At 44.7% G+C, this 25,153-nt stretch overlaps 1 long non-coding RNA gene across 1 annotated transcript; it reads right to left on the bottom strand.

Moving 5' to 3' along the window:
* Positions 1-280: 280 nt before the first annotated feature.
* On the bottom strand, positions 281-16,445 carry LOC144587972 (uncharacterized). Its single transcript, XR_013543239.1, has 2 exons — positions 16,163-16,445; positions 281-574 (listed from the first exon to the last, which is right to left on the bottom strand). It is a non-coding gene; the product is annotated as an uncharacterized LOC144587972 (long non-coding RNA).
* Between the last annotated feature and the right edge of the window lie 8,708 nt (positions 16,446-25,153).

Genomic DNA, 25,153 nt, shown 5'->3' with positions numbered 1-25,153 from the left:
GGCAGCAGGAACAAAGGGACCCATGCAGTCTTTTCAGTGTTATGCCCGTAACACGTTGTGCTTTTGTCCGTATAATTTATACATTTAAACATATTCAAAATATTATAATGTTGTTATTTTTATAATGTTTTATTATACATGTTGGAAGCCACCCAGAGTAGTCAATTGACTAGATGGGTGGGGTATAAATGCAATAAATAAATAAATAAATAAATTAAATTAAATACAGTGGGGTCTCTACTTAAGAACTTAATCCGTATTGGAAGGTGGTTCTCAAGTTGAAAAGTTCTTATGTTGAATCTGCATTTCCCATAGGAATGCATTGAAAACCATTTAATCCGTATCTGCTCTTTTCCGTCCATAGAAACTACAGTGGAACCTCTACTTAAGAACTTAATCCGTTTTGGAATAGTGTTCTTAAGTTGAAACGTTCTTAAGTTGAAGCAAAATTTCCCATAGGAATGGACTGAAAACCAATTAATCCGTTTTGGCTGTTTTTTTGTTATGTAGAGGTGCGTTCGTACATTGAAGCAATAGTTCCCATAGGAACTAATGCAAAGCTGGTTAATACGTACTCTACCACTGGGGGAGAATTTTTTTTAACCTAAGATGACCTAAGGTTAAAAAAAGAGCAGGAAAGGTTTTTTTCCTGTTCTTATCTTGGATTTCTGTTCTCAAGTAGAAGCAAAATTTAGCAAATGGAGCTGTTCTTAAGTTGGATTGTTCTTAAGTAGGGACGTTCTTAAGTAGAGACCCCACTGTATACAGATGCAACAAATACCGTATTTTTCCGTGTATAAGACCCCCCCTGTGTATAAGACGCCACCCACTTTTCTAATCCAAAATTAAGAAAGCTAAGTGGGGCTTAGCAAGGGTGGGGGGAAAGGGATAAAAGCGCTGCAGAATCGCTTTGATCCCTGCTTTCCCCTCCATTTGTTTTTGTTCTCTCCTCAGCTTACTTCCGTGTATAAGACAATCCTCAATTTTTACTCAAAAGATTTTAGACAAAAGTATAGTCTTATACACGGAAAAATGCGGTATACAGAGTCACTATATGAGATGCAACCACGTACCACGGACTCTCAAAGCTGGCATGAATGTTTTACTTGTGATCTCTATATTTTACTTTACTGTATTTCACTTGATACGTCCGAAGTAGTGGACTTTTCCACGAAAACTCACATTAAAATATAGAACAGTTCGTTTTTAAGGTCCCACCTGTTTTTGACTTTAAAAACTTTTTTTATTTCCCCCCCCCCTTTGGGTTTTCCTGATAGGCTTAAATCGACAAGTCTTTCGGAAGCCCATCTCTTCCAAACAACCTGCTTTTCTTTGCTTCAAAGGAAGGAGTTGAAAATGAGTTGGAGGAGGTGCTGGGGAACACCATTCTTGATTGAGGCTGGAGGGTGAAACGAGAGTCTTCTGGAGAGGAGGTGAGAATCCACAGCATGGGTTTGCGACAGCTTCCGCACGCCTTTCCTAGCCCCGATCTGCTATTCTCTCTCTCTTTCTCTTGTTTGGGCAGAATATTAGGACATTTCTGGGCCATGTGCCGAATCAACGACAGATCATTACATGGCATTAATGCGCATTGTGTTTCTGCCTGGCCCCTCCGGCTGCCTACGTTTGCCCAGTCCTTCTCCTTGGCAAGATCAACCGAGCACAAGTGGGCCCAATCACACTGACACAGACGATGGGCTCCTCGTAGGAAGACTGGCATTGTCTTTCCAACCTGAGTGTTGACGGTGAAAAAATCCCAGGCTTTGCCTGGGGTTCACACAGTTTCGGCAGAGCTCCTTGCTGTTGTTGCTCTGATCTTAACGATTAACTCACAATTTAATTACACAAGGGCCTTTATTCTGAATGCCACACTTTAAAAAAAGGGTGCCAACAAGGTGGAGCAAGTTCAGAGGAGGGCAAGAAGGAGTGGAAACCAAGACCTAGGAGAAAAGGCTGAAAAAAACGTGGCAGGTTCAGCTCTGAGAAAAGAAAACTGGGGGAAGAGAGGAGATGCACTTTTCAAATCTTTGAAAGGTAGCCACCCTACAGAGGAAGGGCAGGATCTCAATCATCCACAAGTGTAGGATAGGTCATCATGGGCCCAAGCTGCAGGAAGCCAGATTTTGGCTGAACATCAGGAAAAACTTCTTAACTGTTAGAGCAGTACGACAAGGGAACCTATGACCTCAGGAGGTGGGGAGCCCTCGAGCTCTGAATGGAACATCCATTTGTCAGATCTGCTTGGATTCAGATTCCTGCCATAAGCAGGGGGTTGGACTTGATGGCCTTTTAGGACCCCTCCAACTCCATTATTCTCCGACTCCACTGTTCTGTGATTCCGTTTTGAGAAGTTGCTCTGCTGGAACCCCATTCCTACAGACCCTTGTCAGTTCTGAGGACCTGCAACTTGGTGAGAAGCTTGACCTCCCTTTGGACTTTGGTGTTTTTAGCAAAAACCGTCGTGGCCACCTTCTTCCACCCTCGTTTCTGCCGCACCTCAAAATCTTACTTTTAAAACAAAACACTACCAGAATTCCCAAGCCATGGCCATGCCCACTGAGGGATTGAGAGTGCCATAGTCTAAAAAAGTAACATTTCCAAGCACAAGGTTGGGGAACGCTGTTCTGAAGGCTCCATCTGCGGGTAGTTTCCCCTTCTCTGATAGGGTCACTGAAGGAAAAAGAGGATGAGGAAGAGGGGGCCAGGAGCACAGATGCTTTCCCTCTCAACTGCGGTTTGGTGAAGGCGAGGTGACAGGATGCCAGTCCTGCTTCACCTCCAGAGGTGTAGTGGGGCTAGGGTTCACAGGGTCAAAGCCTTGGAGGAAACCAAGACCTAGGAGAAAAGGCTGAAAAAAACGTGGCAGGTTCAGCTCTGAGAAAAGAAAACTGGGGGAAGAGAGGAGATGCACTTTTCAAATCTTTGAAAGGTAGCCACCCTACAGAGGAAGGGCAGGATCTCAATCATCCACAAGTGTAGGATAGGTCATCATGGGCCCAAGCTGCAGGAAGCCAGATTTTGGCTGAACATCAGGAAAAACTTCTTAACTGTTAGAGCAGTACGACAAGGGAACCTATGACCTCAGGAGGTGGGGAGCCCTCGAGCTCTGAATGGAACATCCATTTGTCAGATCTGCTTGGATTCAGATTCCTGCCATAAGCAGGGGGTTGGACTTGATGGCCTTTTAGGACCCCTCCAACTCCATTATTCTCCGACTCCACTGTTCTGTGATTCCGTTTTGAGAAGTTGCTCTGCTGGAACCCCATTCCTACAGACCCTTGTCAGTTCTGAGGACCTGCAACTTGGTGAGAAGCTTGACCTCCCTTTGGACTTTGGTGTTTTTAGCAAAAACCGTCGTGGCCACCTTCTTCCACCCTCGTTTCTGCCGCACCTCAAAATCTTACTTTTAAAACAAAACACTACCAGAATTCCCAAGCCATGGCCATGCCCACTGAGGGATTGAGAGTGCCATAGTCTAAAAAAGTAACATTTCCAAGCACAAGGTTGGGGAACGCTGTTCTGAAGGCTCCATCTGCGGGTAGTTTCCCCTTCTCTGATAGGGTCACTGAAGGAAAAAGAGGATGAGGAAGAGGGGGCCAGGAGCACAGATGCTTTCCCTCTCAACTGCGGTTTGGTGAAGGCGAGGTGACAGGATGCCAGTCCTGCTTCACCTCCAGAGGTGTAGTGGGGCTAGGGTTCACAGGGTCAAAGCCTTGGAGGTTTCTCAGTAGTGAGAACCACACCGTCACTATCCCTAGGCTTCTTTCTTCCCTTTGAGCTTAGCCGGAATCTCCTCACTCGCCAAGGGAGAAGTAGATTGCCCCAGAGACCATCTACTATTCGATGAATGACCAAGAGCTATTAGTGTTACAAAAGACCTGCTCCTCATTTGTCCCTAGGCACCCTCCCAGCTTCTTGCATTTTTTTGTTGTGGCTAACGGCGGTGCTCGCTGTCAGAGAACCGCGCCACAGAACCTTCAGAGTCAGAAGCGAGTCAATGGATAACGGACTTTTAGTTTGCATCTTAGTTCCTGAAAGGGGGGGGGCAGGCCATGTTTACAATGCAATTCAGAGGAATATCTTTTTCATTCCCTGCCCCCCCAAAAATCAATCCACATGGAACATCTCTAAAACACACATACCCATCCGTGCAAGCTCACTGATCCAGAGGCACTCTGCGGTGCGCACACTCTGAATCCGATTTCGAGCAGCTGATTTTTTTTAAAAAATATTGCTTTTATGTTTTTCTACTCTTTGCCTTCTTGGCTTTCCGATCAGCTGAGAACGTGGGATTGCAGAATAGAAGAATGTGGCTCCCTGTGGGGGAGAGCAACGTTCATTCAGCAGAGTTTGATAGAAGGGACGGAATCCAAACCCTGGGCCCATACGAAAACCTGGCTCTGCTTCCACTTCGGTAGAAGTGTGGGGAAGCTTTCTTCGAGAAACTCTGGTATGAATATTGATCAACGAGCAAAATGCCAGTATTATTGATTAATTCCAAGGTTCTGCCCCACTGCGTTCCACGCACCAGCTGCCCGAGGCAACTAAGCATAAAAAGCTGTCACCCTGGCAGAATGGTGTATACATAGAGGAGGAATTTAACGCACGACAACTTGGAAAGGAAGCCCAGTGCATTTCCACACAGCTGTTAAGAGACCAGGGTTTCATGCTTTGGCCTTGCTGGCAAGGTCCTCAGCTGACTTCTGGTGTGGCTCTGGAAGATCACTAGTTGTAGTGAGTCAAAGGTAATAGTAAGCTTTCATCCCACTGGGATCAAGACACAATACAGCGCTAAAGAATTCCATTTTTGGACTTTCACTTCCAGAATCCCCTGCCCGGTATAACTATTGGCCATGCTGGCTGCAGCAATCTCTATTGGAATTTTTAACAACCTTGCATGCTGCCTCTGGTTTGAGTGACTGGGACGGACCTTGCTGGGCTGGGGCAGCTGTCAATCTATCCAGCACTAACCAATCATTCCTTCCAGTCTCTGAATTCTAAGAGAGCCCCGCCTCTCTGTTGAGTGTTCCTTTCCCTCTCTTTAGTCTGCTGAAGACAGTTTGTTTGATTGCTCTTGATCTGTTCACAACGGTGACTAATGAAACTTTTATTTTATTCTTTCCAGTACTAATATCTCAGGGTAAGCTACTGAGGCTGTAAGTGCCAGTTAATGAGAAAGGGGTGGACTATCTGGGGAACGTGTAGCTATTTTCTTCTTCGGGTCTCTGTGTAGCAAAGGGAATTTTACTTGAAACTCTGCAGCAGTTTCTCAGTCAGAGATAAATGAGCCCTGATACAAAGATACAGACCATGAGCTAAACTCAATGCCATGCTAAATACAGAAATGAGCACAACTGCGGAAATGTGTAAATAAATACAGAACACATTAATAAGCACAAGGGGGGGAAGAGTCAGATCTGGGATGGGGATCAGAGGGAAGGAAAAGGGTGCAGCTTTAAGACGATTGGTGACTGTAACCCTCAGATTTTGAGGTCCTTTCAAAACTTAGGTTTTACAGTTATTTTGCAGAATTTTCCAATGGAAATCATGCATTTGACATCACTGGAAATGGTGTAACTGCTAAGTCAGGTCACTAATACTAGTTACCGCTACATGCCCAAACCCTGCATTGTCCTTCTGTTACAAAATGTGTTCAACAAACAAGAAGCATTTTCCTCCTTCTCTTTCTTCCACACTCACGTGCCTGTCCTTGTCTCTACTTCTCTTATCTTCTTTCCTTCCTGAGGGGTGGGGGGAAGGCACCCTGCATGGGTACCATTACATATGGGAGGGATGAGTTTCAAGTAGCACCAGTGAGGCAGGATGAAGGAAATACACGCCCCAGGGAAAGAAGGATGATTTCTCGAAAACCAGTCTCCCTGTGAAAGACTGGAGCTAAACGGGGAACTGATATTCCGTGGTACCAGTGAGCATATGCAGATCTGTGGCACAGACCATGGGCTCTGGGAAATCCACGTAGGGTGGGTTCCCGTAGGTCTTCCTCCGGCGATGCTGTCGCCCATAGGGACACAAAACCCATCATCCACGAACACGGTCTGTCTTCCAAAGCCACAAAAGAATAAATTTTGCAACCGTTCTCATGGCTGAAAACACAGATATCAAGGAAACCAATGATGAGAATGGGAACAATACAGTAAGAGAAGATGAATAAGAGAAGAATATAAACGAGACGTGCCAAGCAGAATCTTTGAAGACAGAGATGTCACTCACATCAAAGCAAGGCGTAGGTAATAAGCACCGCTAGTGGCTGGGAAATGAAGGAAATTACGACCACACTCCTGTGGTTAAGGAATATCACTGGGAAATGTGCCGCAATGTGCCTTTTTTTGACCAGATACATCCCAATAAGGGCTGGTTGGCTGAATTACTGACATCTCCGAAGAATCCTCCTCAGGGGCAGCTGAGAAACTGACCCTAGCTTTTCCAAAGAGGGAGGGAAAAAGTCTCTCTGTTCGTGCTTTGACCACACAGTCAATGCTATGAGTAGATTTTGAGACTACTATATGGAGTCATTGTCTGTCCTGATGGTTGCAACAGATCAGAAGGGAGCTTCCATAGCTGAGATAGTCTATCTGATGAGCAACAGCAATGGCCTATTCGAGAAATTAGTATGCTCTGTGAAATAAAAGGTAAAAATGTGGAGCTTCCCCCCACCCCCAAAGATTTCCTCAGAACCCATGAGAGAGATCTTGCAGTGTTTCATTACAATAAAAAGAACAGGTTAAATCTTTAATGCATTGGGGATCACAGGGGAATGGTATAATGACAACATTGGTCTATGCTTTGGTAGTCTTAAAAATTGACTACTGTAGTGCACCCTACGTGGGACTTCCCTTGAAGCTGATTCAGGAACTTCAGGAGACCTAGAATGCAGTGGTCAGATGGATGGCTGGAGTGAGGAAGTTTGAACGTACCACCCTAGCTTCTGAAAAGAGCGCTTTTTAAGGGAAACTTTTAGGAGGGGAACTATAAGATGTGTAACTGCTGTTTTGCCACCTGTCTTCTCTTCTTGTTTGCTTGTAGGATGCTTTAGTGCCTTATAATAGTTTTATAATTTTTATTTCTGTACATTCATTGTGCAGTACTCCTGTCCTGCAGTGAGTCCTGGACCCTTTGCGCACGGCAGGAGAAGAATCTGAACTCCTTCCATATGCATTGCCTCCGACGCATTTTTGGTATCACCTGGCAGGACAACGTTCCAAATAGAGTAGTCCTAGAACGAGTTGGAATTGTTAGCATGTATACATTACTGAAACAGCGCTGTCTACGTTGGCTTGGGCATGTCGTGAGAATGGCTGATCTCCTGTATGGAGAAGTAGTGCAGGGAAAGTTCCCCAGAGGGAGACCCCAGCTGCGATACAAGGACATCTGCAAGCAGGATCTGAAGGCCTCAAGAATGGGAACAGACCTCAACAGATGGGAAACCCTGACATCTGAGCGTTCAGCCTGGAGGCAGGCGGTGCATCACGACCTCTCCCAATTTGAAGAGACCCTTGTCCAGCAGGCCGAGGCCAGGATGCAGTCACGAAACGAGCCAAATCAGGGAGTTGGACAAGAAACAGATTGTATATGTCTTCAGGGTGGAAGGGATGGTCACTCTCGAATTGGCCTTCTCAGCCACACTAGACACTTTTCCAAGACCTCCATTCAGAGCACGTGACCATCATCTCTCGAGATGGAAGGATGCCTAATCATATTCTTTGTCTCACAGCGCCCTGTGTAGCGATCTTGCTAGATGGTTGGTGTATAAATCTAATGGATGGATGAAGGAAGGAATAGTGGAGGACGGTTGTGATGTTCCTATAAGGGAATGTTGCAGTTGCGATGGAGAAATGAGAAACCCACAGGTGCTCGAGGGGCCTTTTCCGGCCGACAGCGATGCAGTCCAGGGTTAGACCCGTTGCTCTCGCAACCACCGGAGTCACCATCTTCAACGGAGTTGCTGCGACACTCAAGGTGGCCCCTTCTTATAGCTTCCCCTGATTTGCCCTCCTGCTTTCTGCAGGCCAGTACAGAGGCCATTTGCTTCCACAAAGTGGCCATCAAGGCCCACGAATTGCCAGCCCCTTCTGTCCACAGACACACAGGCGAGGGAGAGAGTTTTTAATCCCTCGAGGAACGTTTGCATGACACCATGCCTCAAGCTGGCTTTCTAAACTTGCCACCTCCATCCTGCGCCTGCAAGCTCTCAAGCCCCAATTAATTATGAGTTTTTCTGTCTCTCCTCTCTACTCCTAACTTCCCAAGCTTTGCAGCCCCTCTGTCTGAGAAAGACTTCTGAGGGAATCAAGGGGTGAAAGTCCCTCGTGCCAAAAGAACCCCAGATATATCAAGTTGGCCGTTATTTCAGTCATTTTTAAAATTTTTGTTCACACGACGCACAGGGAATGTTGATTCATTCGGCCAGCCAATTGGGGTCCCCCCCACACTGCCACCTCACCAGTATGGCCTTTTAAAAATGATCTGATGCCTCTATCTCTTCGATCCTTATTCTTTCAAGGCATGTGAACGCTGCTATCAATTTATTTAATTTATGAGTGGGTTGGGTTTTTGGGCACCATGAATTTTTTAAAAATGCTTAGTGATAAAACACTTACCTTTTCCTTTATATTTTTCCCCTCCAACTGTTTACTGATGTATCGCTTAGCCGATGCCTTCCCTATTGTAAAGCATCTTTCCTGGTCTTCTGCTGTTGTACTTAGTGGCTACTTTAGCAATATATTACTTACGAAATTTGTAAAAAGAAAAAAAAAGAGAAAATTTTAGGGGAGAGGAAACCCAGAAATAGAGATGGTAGGTGTAGCCGAGAGAACCGATCAAAATAGAAAGAAATATTCTGATGGAACTGACAGCCACATGAACGAGCCCAGCGGTATATATACCGCATCACTATACATAAAATATAATGATATAGAAAAAGGAGGAAAACTAAATGATTGAAATGGTCCATGTGATCAGTCCCAAACTCTCTCTTTCCTTCTGATATCTTGCCCCCCCCAAGTATCACTGAACTCTGCTTTTAGACTTGATTTACACCTTCTGTTTTGCATTATTTGACTTGCATAGGAAAAAGTATTATCGTCTGCTTTAGGAACTCTCACAGCATCGCCTAGGGACAGATCCACAAGAAAAATATTTTCCCTGTAGGTTTAGATTTCCATTTCCTATTGCAATTTGATTCTTTATTATGGAAAGCAGATATGCTATTTCATTCCCTTCCCTGCGAGATTTAGCACGTTCCTCCCCCAGTTTGTCTGCAGACCGTCCTGGTTTGCTCCAGAAAGTCAATTGTAAGAAAAGGATTTAAGTATGAAAGGAAGGAAGGAAGGAAGGAAGGAAGGAAGGAAGGAAGGAAGGAAGGAAGGAAGGAAGGAAGGAAGGAAGGAAGGAAGGAAGGAAGGAAGGAAGGACGGACGGACGGACGGACGGACGGACGGACGGATAGACGGATAGACAGATAGACAGATAGACAGACAGACAGACAGACAGACAGACAGACAGACAGACAGATAGACAGATAGATAGATAGATAGATAGATAGATAGATAGATAGATAGATAGATAGATAGATAGATAGATAGATAGATAGATAGATAGATAGATAGATAGATAGATAGATAGATAGATAGATAGATAGATAGATAGATAGATAGATAGATAGATAGATGCCCAGGACTGCTCATAGCCTGTACATCCACTTACTGGTATCTTGTGTTGGTTTATTCTTCGCTATTTTTTTTCACCTGAATTTTAATATCTCTTGTTATGAAGCTGTGCTGTTATGGCCTATGGCCAAAACAAATGGAAAAAACTGTTTATGTGGAACAAAGGAGCAGAGAAGAGGGATGCGATCTTTATTCTGGTGTTGAAAAGTAGCTGTTAAAGTAAAGAAAAGAAATCGCCACTCCGTGGCTTCCTGTCTGGATTGAAGGCAGAAGCAACGCCGGCCCTACTGTTTGGGTGAGTGGGGGCACTGCTTACCTTACACCCCCATTTGTGCACTCAACCAGCAGGGCTTGAAATATGAGGTTGATTTTGGTTGTGATCATGCAGGCAATTTGAATCGATTTCTGTTCTAACTTAAAAAAAAAACAGGTTCAAGTCACGTGATATTGAAACTGGTGCCAGCATCCACCTGCACTGAGTGGAAATCTATTTATTTCTGATGATTTAAAGCGGACTTTACCATTGAAATAAATTCATTTCCACAAAACCGCAATTGAATCGATTTAAGAAGCAAGGTATTTTAAAAAGCTCCTGCCGGCCAGTCGGGGGAAAAAAAACACCTCGCTTTGTAGACCCTCTAAATCGATTTCCCCCTTGTGTTGTGTGAATGATAAAATCTAAATTGACTTAAATGTAGTCCTTATTGCTAGTGTGACCACAGCCTTAGGGGAATGGGGACATCGGGTTGGCAAACTAAAGGCAGCTGGCTCTGATTCTCATGACCTCAACTTCTGTTCCACCAGCTCCTGTGGTCATCGGTCGCCACTGGCCGGGGTTAGCAAGCCACAAAGAGTGGAAGGCTTGCACTGCGCTCCTGTTTCCCTGTGCCATCAAACATCATGGAAGTGCCACCCACGCCTTCCTATAGCCTGTCTGGTGGTGGATAAACAGGGACCCTGATGGGGGATGTCCGTTTCCAACCCTCATTCTCCAAAAATTCTGCAACTGTACCTGGATGGCGGAGTTCCCCCTCTGCCCCCTGCTAAGAGTAGTAGAAAATAGTCAGAAGCCAGAGCCAAAACTGGCAAAAAAGGTAAGCGTTTTCCAGGGACGATGGCAAGTCTGTTGGGTCCCGAGTCCAGATTTTTGGTACCAAATCTGGAGTTCCAAACCCAAAGTCCGAGTCCTTATTTAAAAACTTTTTTTTCCTCCCAGAGAAATGGGAGGGGTGAGTGGGTGGGTTCTGAGTCTTGGGTCAAGTCCAAGTAATCTACCTGGATCACCCGCGCGAGTCAGGAGGTGAAGCTGAGGAGCCTGATGCCGAGGGAAGCCCGGTGGGAAAAGACGCGAAACCGGGCCTTCTCGGCGGTGGCTCCTCGCCTTTGGAACAATCTCCCTCCTGCGATTTGCGCGGCCCCTACGCTGGGTACATTTAAAACACAATTAAAACATGGCTCTACACTCAGGCCTTCCCTCCTGCCAGCATTTAATTTGACTTAATTTTCTTCCTTTTTTCTATCTATCATTTATTATGTTTATGGATTTTTATTTTTATTGTATATCCTTGCTGTTAGCCGCCCAGAATGGTATGATATACCAGATGAGTGGGATATAAATCAAATAAATAAATAAATAAATAATTTTTTTCCACGTACAACCATCTCCATTGATTCAAAGACAGTCATGTCTTCTTCTTCTGGTTGCTGCACAAGGGTGGAGGACGGGGTTTCACTGAACTGCAGCTTATTTTTTGGGGTAGGGCTTATATGAGGAGCATCCTGAAAAATCCTACTAGGGCTTATTTTCAGGTTAGGTCTTATTTTCAGGGAAACAGGGCAAGCAAGGAGGCACTGGAACAGCTGCTGACAGACACGTCGTCAAATTCCCAGGCAACTTCCCTCTGGCTTGCAAGCTGGCTGAGTCTGACCACTTCTGCACAACCTTGTATATTCCTTACAGAAGTCAAGGAGCTGAATCCAGCTGTTGCAGGGGAGAGACACGCTCTCCCTCTGCCTTCAAAACAGCTCGTCCCAGAGCATCTTCAAGTATCAACTGAATTTAACAGGGGGAAGATAAGTCAGTCCATTGGCGGCAGAAACAGGATGAAAAAGATGTGCATTTGAAAGGATGCCATCTGTCAAATTTTAAACCATAGCATAGTGTACTTTCTTTTTCATATGACTAGATGTCCATGTAGGCATAATGTTGCAGTTTCCATGTTCCTAAATTACCATTTGCTGTTTTATGCTAAGACTCATGGAACGGTGAATAAAGTCAACTATTCCTTTGTGGTGCTGGAGGAGGCTCTTGAGAGTCCCCTGGACTGCAAGGAGAACAAACCTACCCATTCTGTAGGAAATCAACCCTGAGTCCTCACTGGAAGGACAGATCCTGAAGCTGAGGCTCCAGTACTTTGGCCATCTCAGGAGAAGAGAAGACTCCCTGGAAAAGACCCCGATGTTGGAAAAGTGTGAAGGCAAGAGGAGAAGGGAACGACAGAGGATGAGATGGTTGGACAGGGTCATCGAAGCAACCAACATGAATCTGACCCAACTCCGGGAGGCAGTGGAAGACAGGAGGGCCTGGTGTGCTCTGGTCCATGGGGTCACAAAGAATCGGACACGATTTAATGACTAAACAACAAAGCCATTTCATAGATTGCACTGAAGATAAGGCCGCCATATCTGTTTGAGCTCTGATGTCAAACATTAATTGTTTGAATGCATTTTTGCTGTTAGAATTACTCATACTAATGGCCTCAACACTCAAGCCCTGGTTAGAAAGCATTTGAGAAAAATTCGCAAACCAGGTTTTTATTGTGGGGTTAGACATTTGTTCAATTAAACACATCTCCTGTAACCTGTAATTTTAAACCAGTTCAGGCTATTTGAACCTGCAGAGTGGCTTTGCTAATTCTTAAAACAGATCAGGGCACCACACCATACGATCTTACACAGTTTTTGGAAATGCAAAAGATGTCTCTTTTTCTTTTCTTTTCTCGAGATACCTGGGCAGGGTACCACTCCAACTATCAGGAGACTATTGATTTCCATTAATATCCATTGATGACATCTGCCAATTATCTGTGCCCCCATCCTGGAAGCGAGTCAGCCCTCTTCAGCCAGAAACAGTTAAATTTGCCCCTCGAAAAACATGAGAATGGATTAAGAGACGCCCGCCTCTCCCCAGCCCCCAGCCCCGTATTTTCATCATTTCTAGGGAAACAAAGCAAGGCAACAGCTTCCTGACTGCCCCATTACAAATATTGCCATTTTTACACGGTAGCTGTGCCAGGTAGGAAAGCCATTTGAATAAGACTGAACGAAAACTGATCCAGGATGGAGACAAAGCATGGGTACGGTAATATACAGATGGAATCTCGTAGCTAGCCTCGTGGAATTGAGTGGCCATCAGGCTGGAACGAGGTGAATGTGAAAATACAGTAATGCTGCAAAATGAATGCCATTAAATATAATAGCTGAGAAACAAGGTGCCCGGGTGTGTTTAGCTCTGTGGTGCCAACTGAAGGGGTATGAATTATTATCTACTTCCCCCCACACGTCCTTGAAAAGCGAGACGTTTGAGAGCAGCGCTAAGAGAGTTGTCTTCTATGAATTATGGACTATAAATGAGAATTGGTCATGCCAGACAGAGGGTTTTGGAAGCTGCAGTCCAAAAATTAACTTTTTCCAAGTTCTGTTTCTAGACATGACATGTTATTAGCAGAAGGCTCCTGCAAGCCAGTGAATTGTTTCTTGAGACTACCAAACCGCACAGAGTAATAATTTTTGTCATAATCATCACATTCTAATTGTTTTAAAGAACTGGGGTTTAGTTCTCTGGCCGGGGAGCCAGAGGTTGGGAATTCGATTCGAATCCAGTCCCTTGACCGGGGCAGGACTTCATGATCCACAAAGCCCCTTCCAATTCTGTAGTTCTAAGATGATGAGGATGATTAAATAGCATATATGTATATGAAAGAATACTGAAGATAAATAAGCCTTTCTCCTCCCTCCACTCCCCAGGTTTGGACATGAACATGAGAAGCAAAATACTTAGATTATGCAGCTAAAAACTAAGGTAGATGGGAATGAAGCACACAAATGATTTTACTGGTGCAACACTTTCCAAAAGATTATTTTTCTTCAGGTGCTTTCGAAATAAGAACAATGGACACTTTATATAATGCAAGAGTACCAGGATAATTATGTGGTATAAAAGAGGTGAAATAATCTTTACACCATCAACGGAAAGAGGAAAAAGAGAACAAAGACATATCAGAATTAGATAGGTGCTAGGAATATGCAAAAATCAATGCATTTCAGAGCTAAACTTCAAATGTAATAGAATGGCATGAAAATATATTTATTTTTAAAAGTAAAATTAAGTGAAACGGTATTCTATTGTGCTTTGCTCTAAAATTTGTGGACAGGTTTGGCTACAGTGGGCCTTATATAATTCCTTTGAGCCCTTAATGAATCATATATACGCATGGGCAAAGTTTTAGAGATAGCGGGTGGCTGTCAAATTGCCCTCTTAATATTTTATCTCAACCCACAGTTTATCCGTGTGTTATCCGTGGTAAGAATTGCCAAAATAGGTGACACTTGGAGACGTTGGTTATTTGCTACCTCTGCTCCTATTAGTTTGCCAATGTGGGGAAGGTATATTATATTGGTAATCAATAATTCTGAATCGTTGGCCTTCCTTGTTGATCATATCTAGGATAATGCTTCTAATCATTCAAGACAGATTCTTTGCCTGCATCTTGAGTATTGTGGGTTCTTGCTTTAACTTCCCCTCCATGTTCTGATCTGTTGGGTGAGCCTATCTGTTCACATTCCTTTTGAGCTATGGAAAAGCCGTCTTGGGTCTCCAGATGTTCAAGGACTACAACTCCCAGAAGCCTTCACTACTCACTGTGCTGGCCAGAGTTTCTAGGAGTTGTCATCCAAGAACATCTGGGGAACATCAGGAACCATCGCTAGAGATGGGGGCTGCTGGAATTGTTCATTTACAGGATGGCTCCTTATTTCCTGTAGCTCAGGATACTTAAGCCTCTGTTTGGATCAATCTTTCTGGCTTTTTATGTTGTGTGTTTCATCATTGGCACCTGCCTCTTGGCTAGCCCGCTTGATTTGTGGATAGCCTGACCTTCTGAGCGAGTGTCTGAAATTCTGCCCTTTGGTGAATGTGGCAGAGGCAGGCGTCCATTCGGGCCCAGCATCAGATGCGGTTGACTTCATGTCTCACTAAAAAAGATTCAGTAAAACCACCCTGGTATCCGCTGAGACACCAGCTGCTACCAAAACACCCTAAGTGAACAAACAAATGGTAGTTTTCTCAACCCCCATAGAAACCAGACTAATTAGCTGTCATAACCGGTTGGTGCACACCCATGAGCATCGCTGATGCTTTTCATTTCCTTTTGGATATTCCAAACCTTTGGAGCACCTTACCTACTGTTTCTCATATCTTATCCTTCGGTGCCAGATGGTAATAAATTATGCCTTGTGCTTTTACTTTGACTTTGAGTTAAGTAGATAAAGTGTCCGACTGGGAGACAGTGGGAAATTCACCAGGGGGCGGGGGTGGCGCTGATAAAACCACTCCTTAAATATCCAGCATCCCTCGGAAACCCTATTAGGGTCACCATAAATCAGATGCAATTTGATAAACATAACGAACAATACCAAAGTAACTTGTGTGGTCTTCCCTTGCATTTTTAGTCTTCGGGATTTTGGAATGACAATATTGGCTGTCCTAAAAAAAATGAGTCTGTTCTTTTTTTCACCTCTGAAGTCTTTGATTCCCCACAGTAAATGAACTTACGGTACTCAGTTTCAGGCTAAGCTCCTTTAACATCGATAAAGAACTCTCTTTCATTTCCTGGTTCCCCCTCCCATGATCCTCCAGGAAATACTAGGAGGTGCACTATAGTGTGCTATGAGGGTGGGAACGTCAGACAGTGATGGAGGAATCGGTGTGACCTGAACGGAAAAAAAATTATCAAAAACATAGGATGGAGCAGAGGAAACATTGCAAGGCTTAACTTGAGCCCATAGTGTGGTGTGGCAGCAAAAGATGCAAATACAATACTCAGTTGAATGAATGTAAGTCTAGTGTCCAGATCAAAGGAAGTAATAATACCACACTATTCTGTTTGGGTCAGAACTTACCTGAAACACAGTCTCCAGTTCTGGGCACCAGAGTTTAAGAATGATACAGTGGGGTCTCTACTTAAGAACGTCCCTACTTAAGAACAATCCAACTTAAGAACAGCTCCATTTGCTAAATTTTGCTTCTACTTGAGAACAGAAATCCAAGATAAGAACAGGAAAGAAAACCTTTCCTGCTCTTTTTTTAACCTTAGGTCATCTTAGGTTAAAAAAATTCTCCCCCTAGTGGTAGAGTACGTATTAACCAGCTTTGCATTAGTTCCTATGGGAACTAATGCTTCAATGTACGAACGCACCTCTACATAACAAAAAAAACAGCCAGAACGGATTAATTGGTTTTCAGTCCATTCCTATGGGAAATTTTGCTTCAACTTAAGAACGTTTCAACTTAAGAACACCATTCCAAAATGGATTAAGTTCTTAAGTAGAGGTTCCACTGTAGTTTCTATGGACGGAAAAGAGCAGATACGGATTAAATGGTTTTCAATGCATTCCTATGGGAAATGCAGATTCAACATAAGAACTTTTCAACTTGAGAACCACCTTCCAATACGGATTAAGTTCTTAAGTAGAGACCCCACTGTATTGGCGAAGCTGGATCATGGCCAAAGGAAGGTGACCAAGTTGGTAAAAGATCCGGAAGCCAAGCTCTATAAAGAATGGTGGAAGAAGCTGGGCATGATTCGTCTGAAGGAGAGAAGACCGAGAGATGCTATGACAGCCACCCTCCAATATTTGTAGGGCTGTCGCATGGAAGACAGAGCAAGCTTGTTTTCTGCTCCTCCACGGAGGAGTAGCCCAACGTGAGGGAGTCAAATTATGGGATTGGAGATTTGAACTAAGCATGAGGAGGGATATCTTGACAGGAAGAGCTGTTCAAATGCACGGCTTTCAAAACAGAGGTGGACTCTCCCTTCACTGCTGATTTTAAAACAGAGTTTGGAGGGCCACCTATCCAGTTACTTTAGCCATGCATCTCCTGCTTGGTTTTAAAGACCCTCCGGATCCCTTCCAGCCCTACAGTATTATTCAATGTTTAGATAAAAGAAGCAACGAGAAGCCTTATGATGTGATTATGCAAATAACCCCTCGTTTCTTCCATACTTCCATCTTCACATGTTGCATGTCTCGAGTCTGTCTTTTCTGTCTTCTCCGCCGCTGGAAAATCCGTCCGGACCGTTTTGTCCCTCTGTGGCATTCTTCCTGGGAGAAACGACCTCACTAGAGCATTTGCTTCAGGCATTTCTTTTCCAGGTTCGTAAATGCTTCTCGAGTTATACCACTGTAGATGCAAAACTCATGCTCGACAAGCGAGCTGGTGTCTCAGCTAAGGGTTTCTTCATTAAAACTCCAAGTGGTTTGTGGTGTCCCACAGATGCTCTGCCGTTGACGTCCTGATGGAAGGATCTCATCTCCTACTGTGATTACAAACATTCCGTTTTCATTTGGTACATAATGGTGCCATGTCAGAGTCAGTCAGCATGATGGATGCACCACCGGCTTTCATTCCTGCGTATGCGCTGCCTTTGTCCCTGATAAGGATCCTTCCGTTTTTGTTCTCATTTCTTTGTTTATCACACTATACTAGGCATCGTTCAGTCTCAAGAGATGATGGTAACGTGCTCCGAATGGAGGACTTGGAACAGCGTCTAGTGTGGCTGAGGAGGCCAATTCGAGAGTGACAACCTCTTCCACACTGAAGACAAATCCAATCTGTTCCTTGTCCAGCTCCCTAATTTGGCTGCTTTCGGGATGGCCTCTTTGCTTCGGCCTGCTGGACAAGGGTCTCTTCAAATTGGGAGAGGCCGTGATGAACTGCCTGCCTCCAGGCTGAACGCTCAGAGGTCAAGATTTCCCATCTGTGGAGGTCCATTCCTAAGGCCTTCAGATCCCATTTGCAGATATCCTTGTATCGCAGCTGTGGTCTCCCTCTGGGGCGCTTTCCCTGCACTCATTCTCCATCCAGGAGATCTTTTGGAATCCAACCGTCAGCCATTCTCATGACATGCCCAAGCCAACGTAGACATCGCTGTTTCAGTAATGTATACCTTTTGTTTATAGCCTTTGTTTATATCTTTGTTTATATCCTATACAGAAAGATACATTGTGGTTGTTTTTTCACCTCTGAGAAGAGTTTTGCTAGAGCTTGGGAAAGTTTCTCTTTTGGACTACACCTCCCAGAATCCCCCATCTGTCCTTCAGGAAAATAGGTTCACTTTTCCTTGTTGATCTTAAAGGTAAAGGTTCCCCCTTGACATTTAGTCCAGTCGTGTCCAGCTCTAGCGCACAGTGCTCATCCCCGTTTTCAAGCCGTAGAGCCAGCATTTGTCCGAAGACAGTTTCTGTGGTCACATGGCCAGCGCGACTAGACACCGAACGCCGTGACCTTCCCACCATGGTGGTACCTATTTATCTATTCACATTTTTAACATGCTGTCGAACGGCTAGATTGGCAGGAGCTGGGACAAGCGACGGGAGCTCCCTCCCTCGCGTGGATTCGATCTTACGACGGCTGGTTTTCCGACCTTGCAGCCCAGAGGCTTCTGCGGTTTAACCCACAGCGCCACCATGTCCCCTGTTCTTACATACCATTAAATTGCATTTGACCCATAGTGACTCTGTCAGACTGACTTCAGCCTCATAGACTGTCTTTCGTCGGTATCAACAATGCCATTCACAGCTCGGTAGTTTATCTGTATACAGTATATGACTGCCATAGGATCTCACTCTTATGTCCGAGGAAATGGGCCTGATCCATGAAAACTCCCCTTGAAATACAGCAGCTTGTCTTTAAGGTGCCACCACATTTTTGTCTTCTTTTGAGTTTAGTTTAATGTTTTGTTCAGTATACAAGATTCGCTGTCCTTTTTGCTGTTGCAGACTGCCATGGCCAACCCTTTACAAATGGGCCCAACCGAATTTTCTTCGGTGAGAAGCAGCCAGGCAGCTTTGCCTTAAGAGGGGGCTGTGAACAAAGCTAACTTGTTGGTACTGGAGTTATTTCAACCTTGTATGCAGCCTTTGTTAGGTCTGGATGCGAGGGACCTTTCTGGACTGGGGTGACTGTCCATCAATGAAGCAGTAACCAATGGTTCCCTCCTGCCTCTGAATTCAAAGAGAGCCCCACCTCTCTGCTTAAGTGTCTGTTCCCCTTCTTTTTTAGTCTGCTGGAAGTTATGCAGTTAGGGGGTTAGAATGTTCCACTCCCGGGTCTGTTGAGGCCCCTGCTGCTGCAAAAGAGTCATCTTTTTGTTCAGTTTGCAATTTTGTTCAAAACTGTGAGTAAACGAAACATTTACATTCTTTCTCAAACCAACGTCTCAGAGTGAGTGGTTGAGAAGGTAGAGTAATTACAAGTGGATGAGACATAAAGGGGTGGTTGACTCTGGGGAGGCTTGAAGGTAAATTCTGCTCTGTAAGTCCCTGCACTTCTGCTGCGCGACTAGCCAAAATTCAAAAATCTGCAAGAAACTCTAATGGGGTTTCCAAGGAGAGTGAGATGTTTTGTTGTTGTTTAGTCGTTTAGTCGTGTCCGACTCTTCGTGACTTGTGGACCAGAGCACGGCAGGCCCTCCTATCTTCCACGGCCTCCCGGAATTGGGTCAAATTCATGGTGGTTACTTCGATGACACTGTCCAACCATCTCATCCTCTGTCATCCCCTTCTCCTCTTGACCTCACACTTTCCCAACATCAGGGTCTTTTCCAAGGAGTCTTCTCTTCTCATGAGATGGCCGAAGTCTTGGAGCCTCAGCTTCAGGATCTGTCCTTCCAGTGAGCGCTCAGGGTTGATTTCCTTCAAAATGGATAGGTTTGTTCTCTTTGCAGTCCAGGGAACTCTCAAGAGTCTCCTCCAGCTCCACAATTCAAAAGCATCAATTCTTCGGTGGTCAGCCTTCTTTATGTTCCAGCTCTCACTTCCATACATTGCTACTGGAAAAACCATAGCTTTGACTATGCGGACCTTTGTCGGCAAGGTGATGTCTCTGCTTTTTAAGATGCTGTTGAGGTTTGTCATTGCTTTCCTCCCCATAAGCTGGCGTCTTTTAATTTTGTGGCTGCTATCACCATCTGCACTGATCATGGAGCCCAGGAAAGTAAAATCTGTCACTGCCTCCATATCTTCCCCTTTTATTTGCTAGGAGGTGATGGGGCCAGTGGCCATGATCTTAGTGAGGTGTTTAGGGGATGATTTTTTTTATCCCTCTAGTGAGTTTCGACGTCTCAACAGGGATTTGAACCCCTGTTTCCTGAGTCCCAATCTGCCACTTTGTCCTTTAACAACACCCTGGATTTCCTCTCCTTTTGTAGTTCAGGCAAAACCTTCCCCATGCTGGGCCTTCCAACATTTTCCTGTATTTCTTTCTACACCTACAGTTTTTCCTTCCATTCCCAGAAGTCATTCCCTGGCAAAGTTTAACAGTCTGCTTTCTTTATCTGTCAGACATTTATAAATTCTCTTGAACCACCTCTCCTCCCTGTGATATTTTAATTCACACTCCGGACAACTTTTGTGCTATTTTCAATGTCTTCCCCTGGGTCAAGTAGTCTTCCTGCATCAATTTCCCTTGCATATACTATTAATATTCTGTTTTTTTCATTATATCATCGCTGCTATGAAAGGCACAATCATGATCTATTTTGCATTCATTATTACCTGTAATTATGCGGGCAACTGATATGTTTCTTTTGTTCTCCCTTGTTGCCTTTCCTGCAACAGTGTGTGCGTGTGGTGGATATGTTTTTTCCCCAGGATGCACCATGTGCTTTAAACCATGCAAACAGAATAGTCAAACTATGTTAGAATGGGACAGCCGGAAGGGACCTCATCTAGTCCAGCTAGATGCAGGAAATCCACACCTTAAAGCACCCCTAAGAGATGACCATCTAACTGCTGCTTGAAACTCTCCAGCGAAGGAGAGTCCAACACCTTCTGAGTCAGTCAGTTACCTTGCTGAATGGCTCTTATTCTTAGGACGTTCTTCCTAATGTTTAGTCAAAATCTCCTTCCTTGTAACTTGAATCCCCTGCTTCAGGGCCTATCTTCTTGAGCTTCAAAGAAGAACACTGGACACCAAACTTGAAGAAGGATGCCAACAAACTCGAGCAAGTTCAGAGAAGGGCCACAAGGAGGATCAGGGGGCTGGAAACCAAGCCTTTTGAGGAAAGGCTCAAAGAACTGGGCATGTTTGAGAAGGTCAAGGGGTGATCTGATAACACTTTTCAAAGACTTGAAAGGCTGTCCTACAGAGGAGGGGCAAGATCTGTTCTTGATCTTCCCAGAGTGCAGAACATGCAACAATAGGCTGAAATTGCAGCAACCCAGATTTTGGATGAATATCAGGAAAACCCTATGAACTGTTAGAGCAGTACGACAATGGAATCCATGACCCCGGGAGGTCGCGAGCGCTCCAATGCAGGAGGCATTCAAGAGAAAATTGGACAACCCTCTATGAGATCTGCTTTGATTTGGATTCCTGGATTGAGCGGGGGGGGAGGGGGTTGGACTAGATGGCCTTGCAGGTCTCTTCCAGCTCCACCATTTCTATTGTTCTATGAAACATCAAGCCTGCTCCATCTTCTACGTGACAGCCCTTCAAATGCTTTAAGATGGCCATCACGTCACCTTTCAGCCTTCTCTCCCACCTTTCTTTGCAGGGTGTCAAGAACCCTCCTTCCAAACCTCCTACGCTTCTGGTTGCCCATTTCTGGACACATTCCAGCTTCACAACACTAGTGTAGCTTTCTCTCCTCGGTAGCATGTCGCGTATGAACCGCCACAGACCTGCGGCTGTCTTCCCCTTTTCTCTCCCTCTGCTGATCCGGAACGGAGCAGACTCTAGTTCTCGAGAAAAACTTGTCTGCTTCGAAACCTGTCAAAATCAATTTGTTGAGCTCCTTTCCAGTTGACTTACTTTTTTTCTGCACATTCCACAGGATCAAAGTCTCAGAACCTGAAAAAGTTACTTTGGTGGACTACTGGACGCAGACCTCCGCCCCAGTGAGAACAGCCACTGACCATGTACGTATGTTACCTGGGATATTCTAGGAACTGCATCTCTCTCTCTCTCTCTCTCTCTCTCTCTCTCTTTTATTTTTTTGCTGTAACCATATACAGTATGCTTCCACTCTTGATACCATATTTTACTTCTGAAACCCCATTGCTTCCCTGGTCTTTTATACAACAGCTAATGCTTCAGTGTCTTGTTGCAATGAGAAAAAACTTTAAAGCCTGTCAAGATTTTATTTGCTGGAGTGCAGAGTGAACTCTACTGCCCTCTCTGGTGGCCTGAAGGAATGCACTCTTAGCTAGTTCAAGGTTCACTCAGCCTTCCACCCTTCCAAGGCCAATTAAATTGACTACCCAGCTTGCTGTGGTAGTGATGGGGGAAGGTGTAGCCTGCATTATTAAGCTGTAAACCTTCCAAGAGAGTGCTTTAAGCAGGATGGGGCGCTTTCTGGAGCTTAGCAACCACAAAACAGGGAATTAAAATGCAGTGTAAAAAAAAAAGCAGTACAGGGAGGAGAGTTCCAGAAATTCAGAGGTTTGGGGTTGCAGAAGTATTTTATTTCCCTTCAGTAGTTAAACGACATAATTTAATAACCCATTAGCAAAATAGCTTGTTATTAGGAAAGGGAGTTCGTAAATGGAGAGACTTACCAGTGTGGCATAATAATTATCCTCTGGGGGGTCAGGAGAGCCAGATTCCCGTCCCTGCACAGCCATGAAATTAGTGGGGAGGGTGGCGTGGGGTTTAGATGAGCCACTTTTGTCTCTCAGCATCACCTGCTCATAGAGGGATAGTGAGGATCAAGGGAGAGGGGTGTGTGATCTGTATATGCCACCTTTTGCTTGGTGGAGGAAGAAAGATAGAGGCAAAAGCTACAAGCAAACAAATCCTAGAACTAGAACTAGTATCAATGACTGATATCCTTGAGTATCTGCCTAGAGCTGAGTTCAGGTAAAGGTAAAGGTAAAGGTTCCCCTTGACAATTTTTGTCCAGTCGTGTTCGACTCTAGGGGGCGGTGCTCATCTCCGTTTCCAAGCCACAGAGCCAGCGTTTGTCCGGAGACAATCTTCCGTGGTCACATGGCCAGTGCGACTTAGACACGGAACGCTGTTACCTTCCCACCAAGGTGGTCCCTATTTATCTACTTGCATTTGCATGCTTTCGAACCGCTAGGTTGGCGGGAGCTGGGACAAAGCGACGGGAGCTCACTCTGTCACGTGGATTCGATCTTACGACTGCTGGTCTTCTGACCCTGCAGCACACAAAGGCTTCTGCAGTTTAGCCTGCAGCGCCACCACGTCCCTGCTGAGTTCAGGGCCCACGATTAATACTTATTCTAACCCCACCATCTGAAAATGGATTTTGCACCTCTAATCAGCGTCTTGACACTCTCCTGACACGGCGAGCTACAGATATTACATTGTGAGATACTGAAAGCGGTTCCTTGGTGTTCCGGTGATTTGAGGAATTCTTAATATAAATCAACACAAGAAGAGCTTTAATGATTCCACCCTTTGGTTGTCTAGTGCATTATCCAGAGAACTCAAGGAAGGGCAAACATGGGATATTTGAAAGGCAGACCTACAGAGGAGGGGCAGGAGTGGTTCTCGATCCACCCAGAGTGCAGGACACTCAACCAGGGGCTCAAGATACAGGAAGCCAGATTTCGGCTGAATATCGGGAAAAACTTCTTGACTGTTAGAGCAGTACGACAGTAGAACCCAATGACCTCGGGAGGCGGTGAGTGCTCCAAGACTGGAGGCCTTCAAGAGGAAATTGGACGACTGCTTGCAGGACCCAGTCATTTCAGGCTAGGTCTGAGGAATCACATTCTTTTACTACAACCAGAAATTATTAGCAGGGACTCCCAACGGGTATTCGGGAAATGGTTCAACAAGTCCCCTCAACTAAGTCCCCTTCTGCTTGTCACTGTAGGGGGGTTAGGTCTGAAGATGGTTTGTGCTCATTGTAAGGCAGAAACTTTATGACGTGGCTCATTTTTTCCAAAATTCAACAACTGACCTTTCACAGCTTGATGGGTGTCGTCTGTGTTGCTTTCTTTTTTTTTTCCCCTCATAGATTTTGCTACTTAACGGGAAAGGGAATTTAAGTTTATGTGCTTTTTCTCTATGTGCCCACCATATTTTGAAAGACATTTTTATTTTGTTAGGCCATGGGGAAGATCTATAAACGTGGGGCTACCTTTGGGGTTGTTGCGGAAACTTCAAATGGTGCAAAACGCGGCGGCCAGACTTCTCAGCGGGACAAGAAAATACCAGCACATCTTCCGCATTGAAGAATGCATTCACTTCTGCATTGATTTCAAGGTATTAATGATAACATATGAAGCCTTAAAACAGTTTAGGACCTCGATACCTAGCAGAACGCTTCCTACCACCTAGATCTACCCCTTATCAATTGCTCTAGCCAGGAAAGACAGCTGAGGGGCCTAACACCGAGAGAGGCCTGTTAAGAAAGAACAAGAAACCGGGCCTTCTCGGCAGTGGCCCCAAGGCTATGGAACACCTTGCCACCAGAAATCACCTCGGCGTCCTCGCTGGGTGTTTTTATGAGTCATTTAAAGACCTGGCTCTTCAGGCAGGCCTTCCCTCCAGTCAACACCTGATTCTCTTTTTTCTTTCGTTTTTTCCCATCTTGATTTTCTAATTTGTTGATATAATTACGTCATTGGTTTATATATACTGATGGTTTTTATTTGATTGAATTTTATAATGTTTTATTCTTCTTTGTAAGCTGCCCCAAGTAGACTCTGTCTAGAGGGGTGGGGTATAAATCAAATAATAATAATAAACAAACAAACAAACATAGATTTTCTGAACGGAGGACATCGTTTGTTCCAGTCGTCGTGTGATGACTTCCCACTCTTTGTAGAAATGTGGGGTTTTTCCCCAGCTCATTTTAGGAGATGGCACTCAAAAAGTTGAATCACCTCTACCTGTCTAGTAGAGGGATGTGAATCTCACAGCCCCTCACACCCGGAGGGAATTTGAGCAGAAATAGGATTACTTTCTTCTCACGCCAAGATTTCTCATTGTGAAACTCACTCCCTCCCCAGAAGAATTATTGTGAAATTTCTTAGAAGTTCAGTGGTAATATTTTTCCTGCAAGAAATGCCAAGCTGAACAAGCTTCTTACCCTTCCTGTGCAGAGTGACATCTTTCTTCTGCCGGACTCATTCAGCAAGGGTAGAAAAAAACACCAGGCTCTGCAAGATTATTACAAGCACTGCATAGAAAGGCATCATTCAGCTGCACA

Source organism: Pogona vitticeps, chromosome 3 (assembly GCF_051106095.1).
Source record: "Pogona vitticeps strain Pit_001003342236 chromosome 3, PviZW2.1, whole genome shotgun sequence".
Classification (NCBI taxonomy): Eukaryota; Metazoa; Chordata; class Lepidosauria; order Squamata; family Agamidae; genus Pogona; species Pogona vitticeps.
The sequence above is the reverse complement of the archived record's forward strand: the minus strand, read 5'-3'. Positions and strand labels throughout refer to the sequence as shown.